The sequence below is a fragment of the Gopherus evgoodei genome, chromosome 8 (genome assembly GCF_007399415.2).
Source record: "Gopherus evgoodei ecotype Sinaloan lineage chromosome 8, rGopEvg1_v1.p, whole genome shotgun sequence".
In the NCBI taxonomy this organism is placed as follows: domain Eukaryota; kingdom Metazoa; phylum Chordata; order Testudines; family Testudinidae; genus Gopherus; species Gopherus evgoodei.
Genome location: NC_044329.1, coordinates 59,307,427 through 59,329,045, shown reverse-complemented (window position 1 = coordinate 59,329,045; position 21,619 = coordinate 59,307,427). Strand labels below are relative to the sequence as shown.

The following is a 21,619-nucleotide window of genomic DNA, read 5'->3' as shown; positions in this document are numbered from 1 at the left end:
CACCCAGGTGACCAGTCGTCCCAACACTTGCCCCTGCACCGAGATGCCATCAAATCCCTGGAGCTCAATGGTTCCCTGGATTGGCACTCCCAGCATGGGGCAGGGAAGCAGTGAGACAGCCGCATTGGTGTCCACCAGCATCACAAAATCTAATTCAGATGTCTCAGGGTGCTCATGTGGCCCCCCATCCGAAGGTGCATCCACAACCTTCCTCCCAAATCCACCTGGAGAGGTCCCACCCAGGTCCATCCCTGGGTGCTTTCCTCTCCCAGTGGACTCAGGGAGTCGGGGCCCTCCTAATATGAAGTTGCTTTCTTGGCCCCAATATCGCCTCCTGGCTCCAGGAGTTCAACCCCAGCTGAATACAGTGGAGTGCTAGGGACTCCGTCGGTTTCCAGTCCCATTGGCCCATTGGTTCCCTATAGTCCTTTAAGGCCATCCACAACTATGTGTGGAGCTGACTGGTGTCCAATCGGGGGCACCTGTGTCGAGGCGCTGGGGCTGAAGCTGCAGCGGCGGGAGCAGCAGCCCCAGTTCCAGGCTGACCAACCACTCTGGTGGCCTGGCATGCCACTTCCTTAAGGTGTGATATATCTATGGGTTCTCTCTGCATCCACACTCTCACAGCCATCTGAACATCTTTGGGCAACATTGCTGCAATAAGACTCAATCTTGGACAGGGTCCTGGGAATCACTCCCCCCTGGGCACGGGCCGGATACCAGCCAGTTAACAATCCCACTAATACCATTCTCTCCACAAAGACATCAGTGGCCTCCTCTGGAGCAAGGGAGCCTGCTGTGTACTGGCAGCTCACCTCCTGCAGTGCCTCTCCTTGAGCCAAATTGTGAACTTGCGTAAACAGGGACTGCCACCGTCTGGCAGCCTGCATCCGCAGTGTGATTCCCATATCGCACCCTGGTACAGTGGATGCTGTCCTCAACAGCTTCCTAACCTCCTCTGGGTTTAACCCCATATCCTCTCTCGCCATCAGAAACTGATATGCCCATTCCAAGAATGTGCTCGCCTTGGCTGCCCCTAACCCTGAGCCAGAGAAGTTCTCTCTTCAGGGGTCAAGGCTCCCTCCCTGGGCCGGGGGGCCGTGCTGGAAAGTTAACCATTGCACAACTGCCATCGGGGCTGGCCAAGCTCCTGGCCATACCATGTGTTCTCATTCCAGTCTCTGGGGTCATTTCAGAGCAGCGCCTTTGTCCTTGATCCTTGGGGTCCTGCTGCTGTCCTGCCCGGATGGGTCCCCTGCTCTAACATCAATCCCCGCAAACAATCCACCTGGACCTCCAATTCCTTAGAACGTTCCCTCTCTTCTTCAGTCTGTTCAATTCTCTCCGTCGCCTTGAATGCAGAGCTGCTGACAACTTGTCCCTGCCACTTCACTTGTGCCTTCCACATATCCCTTTCTGCCCTTATGCGCTCCAACTCCTGCTTCATTTGCATAGTTTCAGAATTATAATCAGCTTTAGTGCTTTGCCAAGCACAACAAGTTTGCCACAACAACCATGCTGCCGCCCGATCCTTAGTCTTTGAATCCAGATGATAAAACTCACAATATTTCTGGTACGTATTTTCTACATTCACCATGGTGTCTCCTGATGAAACTGCCCCTGGGACCCATGGGTCAACACCCTTGGAGTGTGCCCAGAGGAGGAGGAGGGGAAATTTTGCCACTTTCCCCTCCATTTTGGATGCGGGGAGGGGGGTGTTGTTTTGGGCTTAAATTGGAGCAAAGGTGGTTTAGGTTGCACATTAGGAAAAAATTCCTAAATGTCAGGGTAGATAAGCACTAGAATAAAATTGCCTAGGGAGATTGTGGAATCTCTGTCATTTGAGAAAGAGCAGGTTAGACAAACACCTGTCAGGGATGGTCTAGATAATACTTAGCCCTGCCTTGAGTGTATGGAACTGAACTAGAAGATCTCCCAAGCTCCCTTTTAGTTAAACAATTCTATAATTAATTGGACAAGGAAAGTGAGATATTACCCTCAATGTGATGTGATGTGATGGAGTCTGTCAGTCTGTCACACAATAACTTTGGTACACCACATCTGATCAATTCAAATATGTTAGGGAAATTTTAAAGCAGCAATAGACAGAACCCTGTTGATTATGGTGAAAATTAAAAAAAAGAAGAGGGTACATCTGGGAATACATGAAGCTGCCTCCGCCCTCTCTGTAACTTTCTATAGATCAAAGAACCAGCTGACGGCAGCCATTTACACCTTCCAGCACAGCACCGCCTCCCATCTCACCTCTACCCATCCTCCCAATTCAATTTTAAAATGCTGACATCCTGAGTGGCTTCTCCAGAGGCAAAAAGAAAATAAATAAGAATGGGAGGAGTAGTAAGAAGGAATGGGAGTGGACACAGGACCCATCATATAGGGGGAGAATGGAGAACTATGGCATGGGGGAAGTGGGCACACAGAACCTGTAGCATGAGAGAGAAGGGAGTTAGTGGGAGGTTCACAGAGAATCCCTGATGGGGAGAGAATGGAAGACCCTTGTATGGGGGGAAGTAGGCATGGAGGGGGTATACAGAACCTCTGGTGGAAGGAGAATGGGGGACCATGGTATAGGGACAAGAGGAAATAAGGGGGAAAATGAGGGAGCACCCAAAGTCCTTGGTATGGGGGAGAATGGTGGACAATGGTATGAAGGACACACAGAGCCCTTCCATGGTTGGAAAAGGGATACACAGAGCCCCTGACATGGGGGACGGGGTTGAGAGAGTCCTTGAAATAGATGGCACACAGAGCTTGGGGAGGGGAAAGGAATGGAGAAATGCAAGACCACTCTGGTATGTCCAATGTGCTCACCCTACAGAAACAACAGTGTATGTCCTCTGATATATATATTGAGGTCTGTAGTATCTCTTAGGACGAAGATGAGAAAAGACTCAGCACAGGTCTACATTACAAATTTATGTCGACCTAAGTGATGTCAGCATACAGCCACTGCAGTAATTAAATCTGTTTTGCATGTCCACACTATGCTTTTTGTGTCAGCAGTGCATGTCTTCCCTAGGAACGCTTGTACTGATTACACTGTCAGTGTGGGGTATTGTGGCACGGCTTCTGAAAGCCAGTAACAGTTGAGATAACACAGTATCTACCTTGACACTGCGTTGACCTAACTACATCAATCTTGACTCTATGTCACTCAAGAAGTTGTTCAGTCAGCATAGCGGGGCAGTTACATCAGCGGGAGCAAAATTTTAGTGTAGACACTTAAATAGTTAGATTGACACAAGGCAGTTTACATAGACCTAACTCTGTAGTCTAATGCAACTGAAGTCTAGTCGACAAACAGAGAGGGGATTCTTTACTTAGGATGGTTTACAGTGAGCCTGGAGCTCCCCAGCAGATGCAAGAACACAGCTTGTATTGAACAGAGTTAACATGCAAGGTCTATGTAATCTCTGGTCTCATTTAAGAAATTTTGAAAGGGATTGCTGACTACACTACAAGGTCTTCAGTTATTTGGAGGGCACTTGTGTTATGCTCCAATGAGGCTCTGCCTGTTAAACTTAATTTACATCAAGGATCAGTGATGTGTTGACAAAATTTTCAACCAGGGGCTTCCCCCAAAATTTTCTGCCTCACTCAGTGGTATACACGTTGTTCCTTTGGTAAAACACTTCTCTCCCCCATCTCAAATTTAACAATCCTTCCATCACTCCATCAACTGGCACAGTATCTCTTGACCATCATGCTTCCTCCTTGCCAGTATGTCCACAAGGCAAGTCTAGGTGGCTCCCACAGCAGCAGAAGTGACCAATGTGTTGCCTTGAGCTCTCTGTGTCAAGGGTGGGGAAGGAGAAGGTTCCCTCAGATGCCAGGCGGAGTCTGCTTCTATAAGAAATCTTCTCTTCCTCTTGTAGGAGCTGGTCTTCCTTGACTGATATTGTGTGTGTGATGATGGAGAGGGCAAGGTTTATTTCTGGGCTGGTGGTGAGAGAAATAAGGGTTGTTCAGCACTTTAGATTCTTGTTGAGACTGAGCAAACAGTGATAAGAGGGCAGGCTTCAACAGCGGTAGGACTTCCCCTCATTGCACGAGCAGCTTGGTGACATCTGCTCGCCTCCTTGGTATGCGGGAAAATGTTAGAGCAGCTGGCAAAAACAGGGGCTGCAGGAACTATGTGCTACTAGCCAGTGCACACCTAGAGACAGTGGTGTGGAATATTAACTTAGTGGATGTACTTGGAGAGGGCTGAAAATATCAGCCAGCACAGCTGGCATTATTTTTATCCACAATTTTTACCCCAATAACACTCACGTGCAGCCTAAGAGTTTAAGGGAAGGTAATGGAGATGACTTTTGGGGATATCCTCTGAGTAACGGATATGGATTCATTTTTATTTATAAAGAGGGGTGAGGAGGAAAGCTAGAAGGACCTTTAGCGACCCTTGCCTCTGCAACCTGCTGTGAAAGACCAGCTTCATGTTCTTTTCAGTCTAAACTATTGGTTTACATAGGTTTATGTTATCTTTTCAAGGAAAAAGTCTAGATATTTATTTTAAAATAAAAGCCTAAATTTCTTCTTAGGCTTAAAGACTAACTGTTAAACAAGTCGTACAATCATTCTGAAAGCTGCCACCCAGCTTACCAGTGTCAATGTTTATCCTCTACAATAGTAAATTGCAATGCTTGTATCAGTACCTAGGACTCAGAGGGTATATCTACACCCCCAAGTTGGGAGCGTTCCTCCCAACTTGGGAAGACAGCCTTACACTAGCTTCGCTTGAGCTAGTGCACTAAAAACAGCAGTGTGGATGTTGCAATATGGGTGGTGGCACTAGCTAGCCACTTGAGCTCAGACCTGGGGCAACTGGGCAAGGCTGCACTCAGGTGGCTAGCCAACTCTGCCACCACCACCACCACACAGGCCAACCAGAGCTAGCATGAGTCTTTCTACCCAGTCTGGGAGGCTTCCTTCGAGCTGCAGTGTAGACATACCCAGGAAGGCAATAGGGGTAGGACCCAAAAAGTTCTGACTTCAGTGGGCTTTGGATCAGGCTGCTACATTTAGCTAGATGCTGTTTACAGGCAAAAATAAATACTGTCCAAAGTTGTCAAATGTAAACTCAAAGCTAGACACCTAAAACAGGTGGCCTGATTTAGCAAAGGTATTGAATACCTTCACTTCTCCAATTATTTTAACTGAAATTTTAGATGCTCAGTACTTCTGAAAAAAATCAAGACGCTTAGCTAGGTGTCTTCAAAGAAACAACCACTTCTATCTGGCACACTCCCTTCCCCAAAGACCTGCCCATTCACTCCATCCCCACCTATCTCCGTTGTTCGCTTTTCTCCACCCTCACTCACTCTCATTGGCAAGGGGTTGGGGTTTGGGACGGGGTGTGGAATCTGGGCTGGGGCCGAGGGGTTCACAGTGTGGGAGTGGACTCCGGGATGAGCCTGGGGCAGGGATTTGGGGTGCAGGAGAGGGTGGGGATCAGCGAGGGAGTATGGGTGCAGGAGGGGTCTCTGGGCTGGGGGAAGAGTGTTGGGGTGCAGAAGGGGGTATAGGATGCTGGCTCTGGGAGGGGGGCAGGGCTGGGGCAGGGATTTGGGGTGGAGGAGAGGGTTTGGGGTGCTGGCTATGGGAGGGGGCTCAGGGCTGGGGTAGGGACTACCATCGGGGGGCACTTACCTTGGGCAGCTCCCAGTCAGCAGCACAGTGGGGCTAAGACAGGCTCCCTGCCTAACCCAGCCTCACTCAGGCACATCGGCATCTCCTCCCCATCATAAGCCAGGCCACCCCCACACCCTGCCAGTCAGTAGTGCAACACATGACCATGCCACTCCCGAAAGGGGCCAACGTGCCTCTGCAGTCCCTGGGGGAAGGAACATGGCTCCGGGTGCTGCCCCTCTCTGCAGGCACTGCCCCTGCAGCTCCCATTGGCCGCAGCTCCCTTTGGCTGGGAATGGGGAGCTGCGGGGACAGTGCCTGCAGAGAGGGGCAGCGAGCAGAGACACACACACACACCGTGGGGCCGCAGAGACATGCTGGCCTCTTCCAGGAGTGGCATGAGGCACCGCAGCAGGCAGCCCCACTGTGTCTCTGCAGCCGGAGATTGCAATTGACTGGGAGAGTCTTCAGGATCAACCGGTTGATCGCGATCAACGGGTTAGTGATCACTGTTTTAGAGGACTTGAAGTGGGCAATATATATATTTTTTAATTTAATGAATGTAGTACTCATGAGAAGTAGCACCCCGACATCTCTAGAAAAATCATGTTGTCTCTGTGCAATAAGGTAACACAGCTGATGAGACTGGTGAAGTTCCACCAAGAATCCACAGGGAAAATAAGTTTAAGCACTGAGATGAGAAAAACAGAATGAGAATGAAAGACAAGAATAAGAAAACATATGAGAGAGACCAACAGAAATAAGGATATATTTTAAAAAGAAATAATCCAGGCTTCCAGCTCAGCACCAGTAACTCAACACCAAACACAAAGTTCTCTGTTAGTCCAACTAATAATGTTAAGTATGTGTCACACTCCTGTGACAGTTCTTCTAACTGTAATGTTTGCTTAGCCATACCATCTACAATATACCACTTTATACACTGCAAAAAGATTTGTATGTCCTTTTTCAATGCACACTGGAAGATTCTGGTCAAAGGATAACAGCCACATTTAGATGAGAAAATGTCCTCTTCATTCTCATTCATAAAATCCATCTTGCGTATATAATAATTTCCATACAGTCTTTAATGTGACTGAGACAGCTGAGCAAGCATCTGATTAAACTGTACTGCTAACATTAGTGATGAAAAAAGCATTAGTGGATGTAATAGAGAAGTTCAGGTCATTATTCAAGAGAAATGGCTTGCTTTGGAAAAAAGACAACTGATTAAATGGCTTACAATGATAAGCCAGTTGCAGCAATATGTACTAACAGAACTAATGACACCTTTTGAATTAAGTAAGAGAAATATAGGAGGACGTGTTTCAGAACTGCCCCATCCCCCTTTTAATTTCATTTGTTTTATCACCACATCCATTTCTCTAATTTGCTATTCTATCAAAATAAGGGAAGAAAAAAAATTTTTGTCAACTCAATCCCCTGAACCCTGCTTACACCAACAAACAGGAGTTGCCATACTAGATGATTTGGTTTATCTGGCCTCGTTCTATACTCCATTGTCATTGAATACACTAATTCTCCAGAGGAAAGTGAAATCCCCTCTGCCTTATTAATGAATTTAGCCATCGCATGACCCCAAAAGGCCACCAGTTTGAAGACTGACATTTGTTTGCTATTGTTATAGGGTGGGTTATTGTTATGGATTAAACTTCATTGAAAACAGTGGGTGCAATCCCCACCATTCATTGAATACAGTTCTGCAAAACCATTGTACAATGAGCTGAAACAATAGCAGCCTCACCCAAAACAACGGCACATGCAAGACACATCAGTGGAAGGGTTTGCTGGGTACTGTTTAGCAGAGGTCTGTAGGAGGTAGAGAAGCAGTGAGAACACACCATAGAAACCAATTCAGAAAATGAGCAGAAAGCCAGGGACACAACCTGAACAAGCACTGAGAACATGGCCCACAGAAAGCCTAGAGATGAACTTTTGGGACTGACTGAGCACTGGCTGAAAGGAGCTTGGAAGTATGTGCAGAAAAATTGTGTCCAGTTCGATTCCTCCTAGGTGCAGGGAAATAGGACTTTGTATATTCTTTGTAAACAAACAGGACTGCCAACATAGCACTGTCCACACCTGCTCTTAGGTCTGTGTAACTTAAGTCACTCAGGGGCGTGGCTTATTCATACCTCTAAGCAACATAAGTTATACCAAGATAAGTGGTAGTGCAGTCACTACTTAGTCCTTTAAGCAAAAGCCCTGAGCAGACCCTGAGGTTCTGGGCTAGTACTGAGGTGCTCTGCTGCAGTTCTGTCCCAGCTTCACCCAACACATCACTCAGAGAAAGCAGGCAAGTCTTCTTTACTGTCTTGCTGACTCTCAGTTGGTCAGTATTTCCTCCTGGCCTTTCCTAGGCCTCTAGAGGACTAAGTGTTATTGTTGCCCTGGTCTGAGCAGGTTTTCCGTAAGCAGGAGGGCATCAGGGTCCCACCACCTCCAGCAGGGAAAGGGAACATCTAATAGAGCCCATCACACTTACCTTGCTTTTCAAAAAAGAAACTGATGATTTAGAAATACACGCTTATACTGCTTGCCTCGTAGGAACCCCTTGAAAATCTACCCCCACAGATACCCATTCAGGCAATAATGCAAAAAACAAGAACCACACACATGGATGATGCAAGGATTAATTTTCCAATAATTTTTTTAGTTAAGGAGTCTCTTACATATTCCATACCTGATCCTTGAACTCTGTATCTCATGGGTCATTACACAATGTAAAAACTATTTCCCCATGCTAATTTTTCCCCTACTGTTACTCACACCTTCTTGTCAACTGTTGGAAATGGCCATCCTGATTACCACTAAAAAAGTTTTTTTTTCTGATAATAGCCAACCTTAATTGATTACTCTCGTTATAGTTAGTATGGCAACACTCATTTTTTCATGTTCGCTGGGTGTGTGTGTGTGTATATATATATATATATATATATATATATATATATATATATATATATATATATATCTTCCTACTGTATTTTCCACTGCATGCATCCAATGAAGTGGGTTTTAGCCCACAAAAGCTTAAACTCAAATAAATTTGTTAGTCTCTAGGGTGTCACAAGTACTCCTCTTTCTTTTTTCAAAGACTAAATGTCAGAGAACATATATTGCAGCAGATTAAAGATATGAACTAAAAGGCACACAAGTTAGAGCTGAAAAATCTTAGATCCTGTGTCTCTCGTATCCCTGTCAAAAAGTCCAGTATTGCCTCTTTAGTATCAAAATATAATACCAGTACCTGTCCAAGTTTCCCAATAGGAATACAAATCTGAAATTATTAATGTAAGTGAATGAGATTGTATGGGCATTAGTGGGGCATACAGTGTGAAAAGTCTCATAATAAGTGTAGATATATTTCCATTTCAAAACACTACTGATTAAAAATTTAACTCTTCTTGCCGAGATTCCAAACAACACAGAAGGCAAGTTTAAAAATAATTCTTAATTGCTGACAACATCTTTTATCTCTTTATCGTGGGGAGGGACAGTTAAGTTGAAAATGAGTTTCCAGCTCCACTGACTGCCCATGTTTGGAAAGATAGAAGAAACGTTTACTTCAACTATTTTTATCAAGACACATACATAGCTTTTGCTGATAGGAGAATGTTGATGTATGTGTTCTGCCAGAGACAATAGATAATATTTTGCTGTATTTTAATAATCTCTTGAGTCATTTCAGAGCTTTCATTGCTTATCTGTTTGTTTGCTTGCTGTTTGCAAGCCATGTCTCTGATCTTAAAAAGTACAAAGCAGTTGAGGGTATCGGCATCTCATAAGCTCTTCACCTTCTATAATGATTCAGGTCTCAGCTTGGTCTCCTTTTTAGCAAGGACAATTTTGCATACACAGTAATTCTGTTTGTATTTGTTGGTAGACACACATTGAGCTACTTGTTTGCCCCATTAATCAGGTAACTAGATGTCTTGCTACTAATATCTGCACCTACAACTGACTACAGATGAAAAACTGCACCCACAAACAGCAGCCACTTCTGAGAATACTTGTTTGTACATATTGGTAAAAAAACAGGTTTAATGCACTAAAGTGCAACATTTGCTTATGGCTAGTAAAATCTGCCTTTAAGGCATGTTAAGCACTAGGTCAGGACAGGGCTGCCCAGAGGATTCTGGGGATCTGGAGCAAAGCAATTTCAGGGGCCCCTTCTCTAAAAAAAAGTTGAAATGACTATAGAATACTATATTCTTGTGGGGGCCCCTGCAGGAGCCGGGGCCTGGGGCAAATTGCCCCATTTGCCCGCCCCCTCTCCCCCCCAGGAAGCCCTGGGTTAGGAGACTAGCTGTAGTTAATGAAATTTAAAAAGTAAACACTGTAAATATGCAAATTCAGCTCAGCTAAAAGTTTGATCTTTAGTCTCTGGTGGAGCACACTGTACAACGTGTGTGTGGCTGGATCACTTCAGGACATGCAGGAAGCACTCTGACGCAGGGCTTGTCTCAAAGACCCAGCAGCTTCTCTCCTCTCCCCTGTCCTTCCCTTTAGTGAGATTTATTTTTCAACCTTCTCTGCTGTGTGCTAAAATGAAGATGGACACTTGAACTAAGAGGAAAAATTATGATGATTTACTACTTTCATATCAATGAAGTAGAGTAAAAGTAAAAATGTGTTTCTAGCACATCAGGAAGTATGAAATCTGATCATATAAGGTTCTGAGTACATCACCTGAGGTGCGAGACAAGCTTTCTCCTTCTCCAATATATTGCACAGCTTAGTTAACGAAAAGCAAATATATTTTTCCTGCTGTATACCCATGTTTATCCGCCTCTGCCTCCCAAACCTGCAGCATCACTACAACCACAGAGCTTTTACACCATTTTATTTCACACCTGCCTCCTCTACTGATGCCCCCAAGCACCTCTTGAGAAAACTAGATAGAATGAAGGAAAGCTAAATGATCATGAATACAAATAATTCAGACAAATTTAGCAGTTCTGAGAACAATGACAGAGGGTCTCTGAGTGATACTTTCAGGGAAAGAGCAGCCTAAATGCAGTCCCTCCCTGCCAGTGAAGAGTCCTTGCTCTTAGCTCAATCTAATAAGAGTTTCAAAGGTTAAGCTGAACCTACCCAAATGATCTCCATTGCCTTAGCAGGACAATAGGTTACTTGCAGGACCAGCTTTCATCCTATGTGGTGCACTTGGTTTTCCATACACTGCACCTTTATTTATTTATTTATTTATTTTAAGACTTTCACTTGCAGCATTTTATAATGCAGAGTTGATGCAGCATGTTACAGAGGAGATGCACATTGCAGTCTCTCACAGACACTTACTTTTGCTCTCTTGTTATGCTGTCTCCTTTCATTTAACATGGAAGTCTTCAAAATGAAAGCAGTCAGTTGTTGTTTGTGTACATTAGTAAGCTGACCTTGAAATATACATACCTTTTACATAGGCTGTTTGTGGACAATAGGCACCACTGATTTCCATGTACCTATAGTAAAGAGCAGGAGAGGAACCTGAGTTCAGAGAACACTATTCAGCATGACTATTAGTATTTAAATTCTGATTCTTTACACCAGTCCATAACTGGCAGGCAGAAGGATTCCCCTGTTCTCCAGACATTACCTGTCCCCACTTGGTTAGGATGGAGTGAAGTGAGGTGGCTATTATTACTTAACAAGGTGCTGACTGTGTTTAAGGGATCAGTTTTCAGGGACTGCAGTATCTGAAAGCAAGACTTATCTACTGTGACAGAGCCTCTCTCTTCTGTCTAATAGTCTGTAGCTTTGAACAGAGAAAAGGAGGGGCGTTTCAGTTCATCTCAGACAGTAAGAGAAATGGGAAAAGAGCAGTTAATAAAATATAGGTTTAAATTAAGAAGTTATGCCTCCACCCCATTCCCAAATAGTCATACCTCCCCCTTCTTCACATACCCCTTCCACTATCCTGCTTATTCACCTCTCATCTTTAAACACTTGACCTCATCTGTTGTGCCCCTCTCTCACATTAGTTCTGATTTAACCACCAGTTCATCCCTCATTCTCATCCACCAAAGAACTCTCCTTCTTTCATCTATATTCAGCCCTTCTCGCTCTCAATCTATCACTACTATGGCCATGATAATGTACATACAATGATGTAATGTTAGTACCGGAATGGTTATTTGAATACCACTGTTAAGTCTGAATATACCCAATGGAAACTAGATGTTTCCAGAATCCAGAGCGGATTTAAAGAGAGTTAAGTGCTTGTCCCCAGTTAATAAGAGCCTGCTTTTCATATCCCATTGCTTTCAACTGAATTTGTGGCTCCTCAGCATCATTGGGGGAAAGAAAAAGAGAAAGAAAATCAGGCCCCAGAAGTGTCATGCCTTCGCTCCTGTCAGCTATGACTCATTTAATGGGGAAGTGGAGATCGTAATGTTTGCTATTTCCTTATCCTCTTCTCCTCCACCCACCTCTCCAAGTTCCTCCCCCACCTCACCTCTAACACAGCCCACTCTTTGGTAAGAGTTCACATTAATTCAATCCTGCAATGTCTGCTGGCTTTAAGCTTAAGGAGCCACGAACTTCAGTCTGATTAATAAGCAGCATTTAATATATTGAATGTTTCTTCCTTCCTCTGAAAGATAGACTTAATACTATTAAACGAATATTATAAACACAAGAGACTGAGCCAACTCTGCTATATGAACTCCTAGACACAATATACAGAACGAAGATTTGCAGTGCTTACAGATTAGATTATGGCTTGAAGTCACTGACATGGTATGCAACATGCGGAGGAACAGCCCAAGTAGTATTGTATATCATGCTGGCACAACGTGGTATCTCGAGGAGCACTGGAAGCACACACAGTGGAGGCACCTGCTGTCCCCTTTACTAGGGTGCAGGGTTTGTGAGGAGTGAATAATGTGTTTTCTAGCCCTGCTGCCAGTGCTAGAGTGCTCTCTTCTACCACCTCACTCCTCTCCTGCCATAGCAGGTTAGACTAACACGGCTACCACTCTGAGTCCTACTCCATGTCATTTTTGTTCTGGGTGGTGGCTGAAAGGAGCCACTCAGTTAGGGCTCTGTGAATCTATTGTTTTGGCTTCAGTCATACATTAAAAATGTAATAAAAAAAGATTATTATGTAAGCAGTAATTATGCAGGTCAAATGCTGCAAACCCAGCATTTATGAATATTTGATCACACTCTAACTGCTGTTCATTTCAACTAAATACATACTCCACCCCCTCCACCTTTTTATTCACTGTTTGGGAATATTCAGGCTATCTGATTGGAGGTGGTATAAATGTTCGGAGTATGGCTGTTCTTATGAGAGCCTACGAGGAGTATTTTTTATAATAAAAATATTATTCACTATTCTCCAATTTTAAATAGGACCCCCTTTTCCCAGATGCCAACAGGTAAAACACTGACCTAGATCACAGGGCTGTCATGGGGTTTCACTGAAGTTTGTAAAGCACTTTTGAAATCCTTGGATGAAAAGCCATTACAGAAGTGGAAGTGGTTTTAACTCTATGTTGCAATATAAAGTCAGTATTTCTGTTTTGGCATATGTTTTTAGGATGTTGATAATTCGGCAATTAAAATTGGATGTGGACTTAAGCTCCCCTTATGTCTCAAAACAAATACAAATATTTTTGTTTTCTTACAAGCTCTCCACCCAGAGAAATAATGGGTTGGCTGTAACAGAACTTAAAAAGATACAGCTTTCATTCTGACTGAATTTTCATCAGTGCCATTGTACTGAAGACAGTACAAGTATATACTCCTCTGGGTGCAGTTTACTCACCACTATAAATGGTAAGAGATTGTGATATAATTTCAAGATTTGAGTGTGTTTGCTATTTTTTGGGAGCGTATGAGTCATGTAATGATAATAAGTCCTGGAGGAATTTGCGTGTCTCTCAATCTTTTATTTAGATCACGAAAACTCATTTTGAAGCAGGGCCGCCCAGAGAGGTGGGGCAATTTGCCCCAGGCCCTGGGCCCTGCAGGAGTGCCCACAAGAATACAGTATTCTATAGTATTGCAACTTTTTTTTATGGAAGAGGCCCCCAAAATTGCTTTTCCCTAGGCCCCCTGAATCCTCTGGGCAGCCCGTTTTGAAGAGTACTACAGTCCAGTAATGCTCCATCATATTTTGTGCCTTGTTATGGTCTATGAGCCAGTGAATCACTTATGCTATGGAAGTACATATATCACATGCATGGGTAGAGGGAAAGCTAAAAATGTCTCTGGGTTGCTAGAGGGAGCAGGATGAGTAGCAGCTCTTTCTGTATCACAAAGCTGTGACCAGTGCTCCTTCCATTGCAGCCCTGCCAAATGTGCAGGGGCACAACCATGCCTTACACCACCCTGACATGTCCTCTCTAGAGCAGTGAGTGTTGGCCACAAATGTTTGCCACTTCCCCTCTCTTGTGCTTTCAGCCAACTTATGGCTGCCTCCTGCACTGGTGTGTCACAGGGGGAAGAGTCTCCTTGTGCCCCTACTCCCTCTAACACTCAAAGTACCTGCCAGTTTGGTCCCACAGCTTACAGTTGCATCAATACATTGTAGTGTTGCCATCTCTTGGAGCCATCACAAATCTTACAATATTTAGTGTTTTCCTTAAAGCAGGGGTGGGCAAACTATGGCCTGGGGCCTGCATCTGACCCTCCAGATGTTTTAATCCGGCCCTCGAGAGCCCGCCGGAGCAGAAGCAAGGGATGGGGCAGCGCGCACTGCCTGGCAATGCCTCTGCATAGGAGCCGGAGCGGGGACATGCTGCTGGTTCTGGGATCTGCTTGAGGTAAGCGCTGCCCAGAGCCTGCACCCTGGACCCCCTCCTGTGCCCCAACCCCCGCCCAAGCCCTGATCCCTCTCCTACCCTCCAAATCCCTCAGTCTGAGCCCCATCCCAGAGCCCGCACCCCCAGCCAGAGCCCTCACCCTCTCCCATACCCTAACCCCCAATTTTGTGAACATTCATGGCCCACCATACAATTTCCATACCCAGATGTGGCCCTCGGGCCAAAAAGTTTGCCCACCCCCACCTTAAAGGCTCAGCTCCAGGAGTGATATGATTACATGACAACCTCTGCTTTCATTTGGAAACAAAATTTCACTCACATATGCAGAAGGAAAGCTTGAAAATGTGAACCCTAAATGCTCAAAACACTGGAAATCAAAAACAAAGATCCTAAAAAATTAATTTAAGAGTCATGATTTGTAACCAGTCCTTTTTAAGGGTCTGACTCATTTTTGAATGCCTGGGATTGGCCATACTGACTTTGTTTGAGGCCATCTCTTCTTTGTTATGAGAAGACCCCTATATTCTAACTGGCTTTAACAACAAGCTAGTACTCAAAGAAAATGTTTTTTAAAACCAACCATAAATTTAACATTTTGGGTGCCCAATCTGGGACACCTTAAAGAGGCCTAGTTTTCAGAAAGAACTGAGTATCCACCTCCTCAAAAACAATCCCCCCCTTCCTCCAGTACACTTAATACACATTTTCCCTAGCACTACAAGATCTCTTTTCTGCAACTTTAAAAACAGGCTAATGCATCACAGGAGAAGACAAAGAAGCTGAAGCCACAGCCATGCACAAATAGTCTTGAGCTTTTCCTTCTTCTCAGAGGTGGGATTTTGTTTTTTCCGCTCAAAGCTGTTTAGATATTGCAAGAGAGGTCAAAGAATCAGGTACTAAATATCCGAGTTTTCTGGAGCAGCTGGAAGCGAAGTAAATGATCACATATCTCAGCAGTTAGGAAGCAGTAAATACTAATCATGATTAATCACACAATTAATCGCACTGTTAAACAATAATAGAATACCATTTATTTCAATATTTGTGGATTTTTTCTACATTTTCAAATATATTGATTTCAGTTACAGCACAGAATACAAAGTGTACAGTGCTCACTTTTTATTTTTGATTACAAGTATTTGCACTGTAAACATACAAAAGAAATCATATTTTTCAATTCACCTAGTACAAGTACTGTGGTGCAATCTCTTTATCATTAAAGTTGAACGTACAAATGCAGAATTACGTACAAAAAAACTACATTCAAAACAAAGTAAAACTTTAGAGTTTACAAGTCCACTCAGTCCTCATTATTCAGCTAATCGCGCAGACAAGTTTGTTTATATTTGCAGGAGATATTGCTGCCCTCTTCTTGTTTACAATGTCACCTGCACATGAGAACAGGCACTCGCATGGCACCATCGTAGCTGGCATAGAAAGATATTTATATGTCATATGCACTAAAGATTCACATGTCCCTTCATGCTTCAACCACCATTCCAGAGGACATGCATCCATGCTGATGACAGGTTCTGTTCAATAATGATCCAAAGCAGTGCAGACTGACGCATGTTCATTTTCATCATCTGAGTCAGATGTCACCTGCAGAAAGTTGATTTTCTTTTTTGGTGGTTTGGGTTCTGTAGTTTCTGCATCAGAATGTTGCTCTTTTAAGACTTTTGAAAGCATGTTTCACATCTCGTCCCTCTCAGATTTTGGACGGCACTTCAAATTCTTAAACCTAGGCTCAAGTGCTGTAGCTATCTTTAGACATCTCCCATTGGTATCTTCTTTGCATTCTGTCAAATCTGCATTGAAAGTGTTCTTAAAGCGAACGTGTGCTGGATCATCATCCGAGACGGCTAGAACATGAAATATATGACAGAGTGTGGGGAAAACAGAGCAGGAGACATTGAACTCCTTGGGGGAGAATTGTGTCACTAAATAATGAACACTTTTTTTTAATGAGCATCATCAGTATGGAAGCATGTCCTCTGGAATGGCTGAAGCATGAGGGGACATACGAAAGTTTAGCATACTGGCATGTAAATACCTTGCAATGCTGGCTACAAAGAGCCATGTGAATGCCTGTTCTCACTTTCAGGTGAAATTGTAAATAAGAAAAGGGCAGCATTATCTCCTGTAAATGTAAACAAACTTGTTTCTCTTAGTGATTGGCTGAACAAGAAGTAGGACTGAGTGGACTTGTAGGCTCTAAAGTTTTACATTGTTTTGTTTTTGAGTTCAGTTATGGAACAAAAAAAATAATTGACATTTGTAAATTGTACTTTCACGATAAAGAGATTACACCACAGTACTTGTGTGAGGGGAACTGAAAAATACTATTTCTTTTATCATTTTTACAGTGCAAATATTTGTAATAAAAAAATGTATAAAGTGAGCATTGTACACTTTGTATTCTGTGTTGTAATTGAATATATTTTAAAATGTAGAAAAACATCCAAAAATATTTAATAAATTTCAATTGGCATTTTCCTGTTTAACAGTACGATTAAAACTGCGATTAATTTTTTTAATCATGATCAATTTTTTAGTTAATCACATGAGTTAACTGCAATAAATCAACAGCCCAAGTAAATACCGTTAGTTTTTAGATTGCTCTGGGTTTCATAAGCTGCAAGAGAACATGTATTGAGAGTCTGGTATTTAAAATACAGGCCTGAGCCTGCTCCCATTTGAGCAAGTGGCAAACTGCCACTGACTTGATGGAGAAGGACAGGGTTCTAAAGGCTTCAGCATCTCTTCCATTCCATAATTTAAAGTGTCCATATAACCCCACCACCACCAAAAAAGTGAGTTTCAAAACATTAACATGAGACAATAGCAAATCTAACAGATCAGAGAAAGTGTGAATCAAAACTAGCACCATCTCAATAATATTATTTTACAGCTATATACCACCTTCCATTCTAAAGCAGTTCACACATTAGTATAGCACCACAAAATGCAGCCACATGGTGTGGAAAAAGTCAAACTGTCCACAGTGTGTTTCATAATCGTTGATAGGGAGTTCCCATTTGGCAAGGGATACTGAGCAAACCCCTACTCCTTTAAAAAAGTATCACAGAATCTTTAGTATCCACGGAGAAGAAACAGGGCCTTTTTTTTTTTTTTGTCTCACTATACCCATACAGTAAATTGTACTGAACTCATTTTACCTTGGAAGGTTAAAGGGCTTGGACCCTGCATGGACCTGAACCCGTGACTCCAAGGCATGCTTAAAAAAAAGTCCTAGAGACCTATACATTGTGTTCAGGATTCCCCAGTAAGTTTTCAACATATTCTATATCCTTTTCCTGTAGTTTCAGAGCAACAAGAGACTGAGAGAATCAAGGACCTTCCCTCATGTCTAAAGCATTGTTTCTCAACCGGGGATCTGCAGACCAAAGTCTTCCAGGGGGAACATCAACTCATCTAGATTTTTGCCTAGTTTTATAACAGGCTCCATAAAAATAGTTTCTCTAGCAAACTAAGTACAAACTAAAATTTCATACAGACAGTGACTTGTTTATACTGCTGTATACACTATCTACACTGAAATGTAAGTACAATAATTATATTCCAATTGATTTATTTTATAATTATATGGTAAATATGAGAAACTCAGCAATGTTTCAGTAATAGTGTGCTGTGACACTTGTATTTTTTTGTCTGATTTTGTAAGCAAGTAGTTTTTAAGTGAGGTGAAATTTGGGGTACACAAGACAAATCAGACTCCTGAAATGGTAGTCTGGAAAGGTTGAAAGCCACTAGTCTAAAGCACTTGATCATTCAAACAGATCCTTCTTAATGCAACACTACCTCTGGATTGTTTTCTCACTGTATTTAGACAATACCAATATCATTTCAGGCTCCCACCCTCTCCACCAACACCACTAACCAAAACTTGTTTATGTATCAAAGGGAAAAAAAACAACAACTACATAATGTGCACTGGACCAGACACTGCTAGAGTGCCCGAAGCCAAAACACAAAAGGTTGTGCATGTAATTTTTTTTGTAGTATCATCATTCTGTCATGTATAATGGATGCACAGGCATAGTGCTAGCTTTTGAAAGCCTCGAGCAAAGCTTTACTTTATTCCACTAAATCTCATGGGCTTCAAACAAAAGCGTTGTCTATGTCAGCACCACAATGCTAAGCAATGAAATTCCACAGTCAGAATGGGTCCTTAGAGCTGAATATATCTTATAATTAGATTATATTATTTTATTTTGGCAGACTTTTAAATCAGAATTCCCAGGTACTTTGAAGTCCCAAGGAGGAGTGTGGGGGCAGGGTGGGGCAGTCATGAATAATAACTTAAAACACACTAAAAAAGTTATAAAGCTTTTGGGGGTTTTAAAGAGAAAAGGAAGTAAAGCACGTACCTGGGCATACAAAGAATTTGTTGTGCAGATTCTACAGTCCTAAGGGAACCAGCAGGGTAATTCTTACCATTGCTCATTGGGTTGAGCATTGTAGCACAATAGTTGATTGGCAGCTGCGGTCTTTGATATTTACTTTGTTGTTCAAATTTGGACTCTGAGGTAGTTATGGAATTTAAAACAGAAAAATATGAGAAGAGATAATAGAAAGACATTCAATATCCAGCCTGAGGAGTGGAATCAGCTGCAATGGCTACAGTGGATATATATAAAAAAAAGAAGTAAACATGTTGTTTGCTCCATCTGGTGTAAGTATGTAGTACTTATCTGGTTCCCAGCACTATAGTATCCCAACACCACAACACATTAAAGTTATCTTCACAACAACCTTGCAAAGTAGGGAAGTACTAGCATCCCTCTTTACAGAGAGGGAAACTGAGGCAGAGAGATTGTGTTACTTCCCCAAATTCACACAGGAAGTCCATGGCAGAGATGGGAAATGAACCTAGGACTCCTCAGTCCTTATCCAGTTCTATAATCACAAGACCATCTTTCCTGTTTTTTTTAGCAAAGTAACTGGACAATGAAAATAGTATTGTCATAGAGATGGGCCTGAGACTCAAAGTGCAGATTTAGTTCTGGATTTCAAACTTACAGAGTTTTGAGGAGTTCTGGCCATGGTTTTAGTTCACAAAGGCTCCCTGTTCTAAAATGGCCAATGTCCAGAGCTGCAGCACTGGTTCTGGCTGGACCCTCTAGAGCATGGCCTTTGCTGCCTTCTTAGGGCTTAATTATTTGAAGTCCAGAGGTGTTTAAATATGTTTTGTGCTATTTACTTAAAAAGATGGCATATGGCTCAGAAGACCATGAGTCTATTGAGAATGGCACAGTCACCAATTAAATGCACATATACAACATTAAGATTAGAACTCATGAGTTCTGACTCTCCCAAAAAGGTACATAGTCAGCTCCACTAGCTCAGCCACTACAAGCTTATCCAGTAGAAGGCAGTGAATGGCACACATACATAAATCAGTACACTATAAGGGGCTAGCCAGTTAAGGCATATGAAACCTCATCCTCAAACTCAATACAAGCCATCTGGGATGCATTGGAATACAGTCCAACAGTTATGCACTGTGCATATATTACATTATACATGTGTGAATGAGCTGCAACATAATTTATTCAGCAAGTTTCACTTCTCTCTACTTGCACCATGTTTGCAGATACACAGATAATTTCCTGAATTAATCACTGGAAGTTGTTCAGAATTTTTTGTAAGTTTCATTTACTCTGTGGCCTGCTATTTGAAATTCAAAATTTAAATTATTCGTTAATTATTATTGTTCATAATGGTTTCTTGTTCCCTGCTTGTAATTCTTATGAAAAGGTTTCTGATATAACTTTACATTTGCTTTCTGAAACTAGTTAACCATCCAAGAGCATTAAAGAGCATAACCTAATAAATTACCTCTCTACAAGCAAAGAGTTTTAGCAGCATAAACCGTACTAATGTTTATTTGGTTTTACAACAACACAAATAACCAGCACCTATCCCAGCCTCTAGGTGCCCTTGACAATTAAATTAAAAATACAAGCAACCATAAAAACAAAGCCAATAGCAACCTCCACCACATAAAGCAGTAACTTGTTAGACCTAGATTATGTAAAGCAGACAAAGCATTGGAAAACACCACTGAACCAAATTATAAAAAATCCTGGAAATATTTTTGAAATATTTCCCCCAAATCTTATATTTATATGTACACACAGAGAGTGGTATTCTGCAATGTTATATTCATGTGGTATTGGGACAGAAAATATGACTTTCCCCTAAAAAACCTACAGCCTTCAGTTTGAAAGACAGAAGGAATGGTTCTATTTAACACAGCTTAACTTCATAATATTATTAACCTTATTAAATTTTTTTGCATGCCTGTCATACAAAACTGAAAAAAAATTACAGTAAAATGCTGAAGGGAGTGCCATGATACAGAGAACCACCTTCATATCTTCAGGGAACAGCCTTATCCCAGTAGACTTTCAAATGAGGAGATAAGTAACACTGAGGTTAGGGGAATGGCAACCACACTTTCCCATATGCCTGTTACCATGGTATTAGAAAAATGTCCAGATGTATTTCAGCTGAAGTTCAGGATCATGATGAGTACAATAAATATGTATATTTTGTTACTTTGGTTATAAAAATAAATAACCTCTATTGCTATGATATTAACAAGGATTTAAAACAAAAATGGAACAACTCACTGCCTGTTCTGGAATAATAGAACTATTTCAGAGAAGTGGGAGATACTGGTTAAAAATAAGTCACAGCTGTAATTTTAACATCAATATGTTAACATACCAACAACATAAACTGCTTGGACTCTGCTTTATTTCCTTTTCTCTTTTGGCCTAAGAAAATAACTTGACAATTCTGTTTATCTTTAATAAGTGAATTAATAACTAAGACAATCACTAATAATGAGAAATTTACATTGCAGTTAATAAACATCAATTCAGACCTGTTCTCCGCCCTGAAGAGTTTAAACCTAAGGGCCAGGCTGTGTTCAGCTGCTCCCGAGGTGCAAGATGACTGCATGACCTTCTCTCTCTGTACAGTGGTTTGGCCATGGCTTCGCACTGCTGCCACCCACCATGCATTGGCTAACGTTGCCTGCTGTGCATGTAAGGGGAAGGGTGCTGCAGTGCAGGAACACTTCTGCAGGCCAGGGAACTCACTCCCTGTGAGACACAATTCCTCCCAAAACTCTCAGAGGCCATGCA

The 21,619-nt window shown here is 42.4% G+C and overlaps 2 long non-coding RNA genes across 2 annotated transcripts in view; one reads left to right on the top strand and one right to left on the bottom strand.

The window, feature by feature from the left end:
* Positions 1-376: 376 nt before the first annotated feature.
* On the top strand, positions 377-19,937 carry LOC115656081. The gene is made up of 3 exons (XR_004001575.1): positions 377-1,163; positions 8,000-8,006; positions 19,927-19,937. It is a non-coding gene; the product is annotated as an uncharacterized LOC115656081 (long non-coding RNA).
* Positions 8,729-21,619, bottom strand: part of LOC115656082 — a 105,330-nt gene continuing 92,439 nt past the window's right edge. Inside the window, exons 2-3 of the long non-coding RNA XR_004001576.1 lie at positions 11,083-11,132; positions 8,729-8,947 (exon numbers count right to left, since the gene is read on the bottom strand). This is a non-coding gene — a long non-coding RNA (uncharacterized LOC115656082). The remainder of the gene's footprint in view (positions 8,948-11,082; positions 11,133-21,619) is intronic.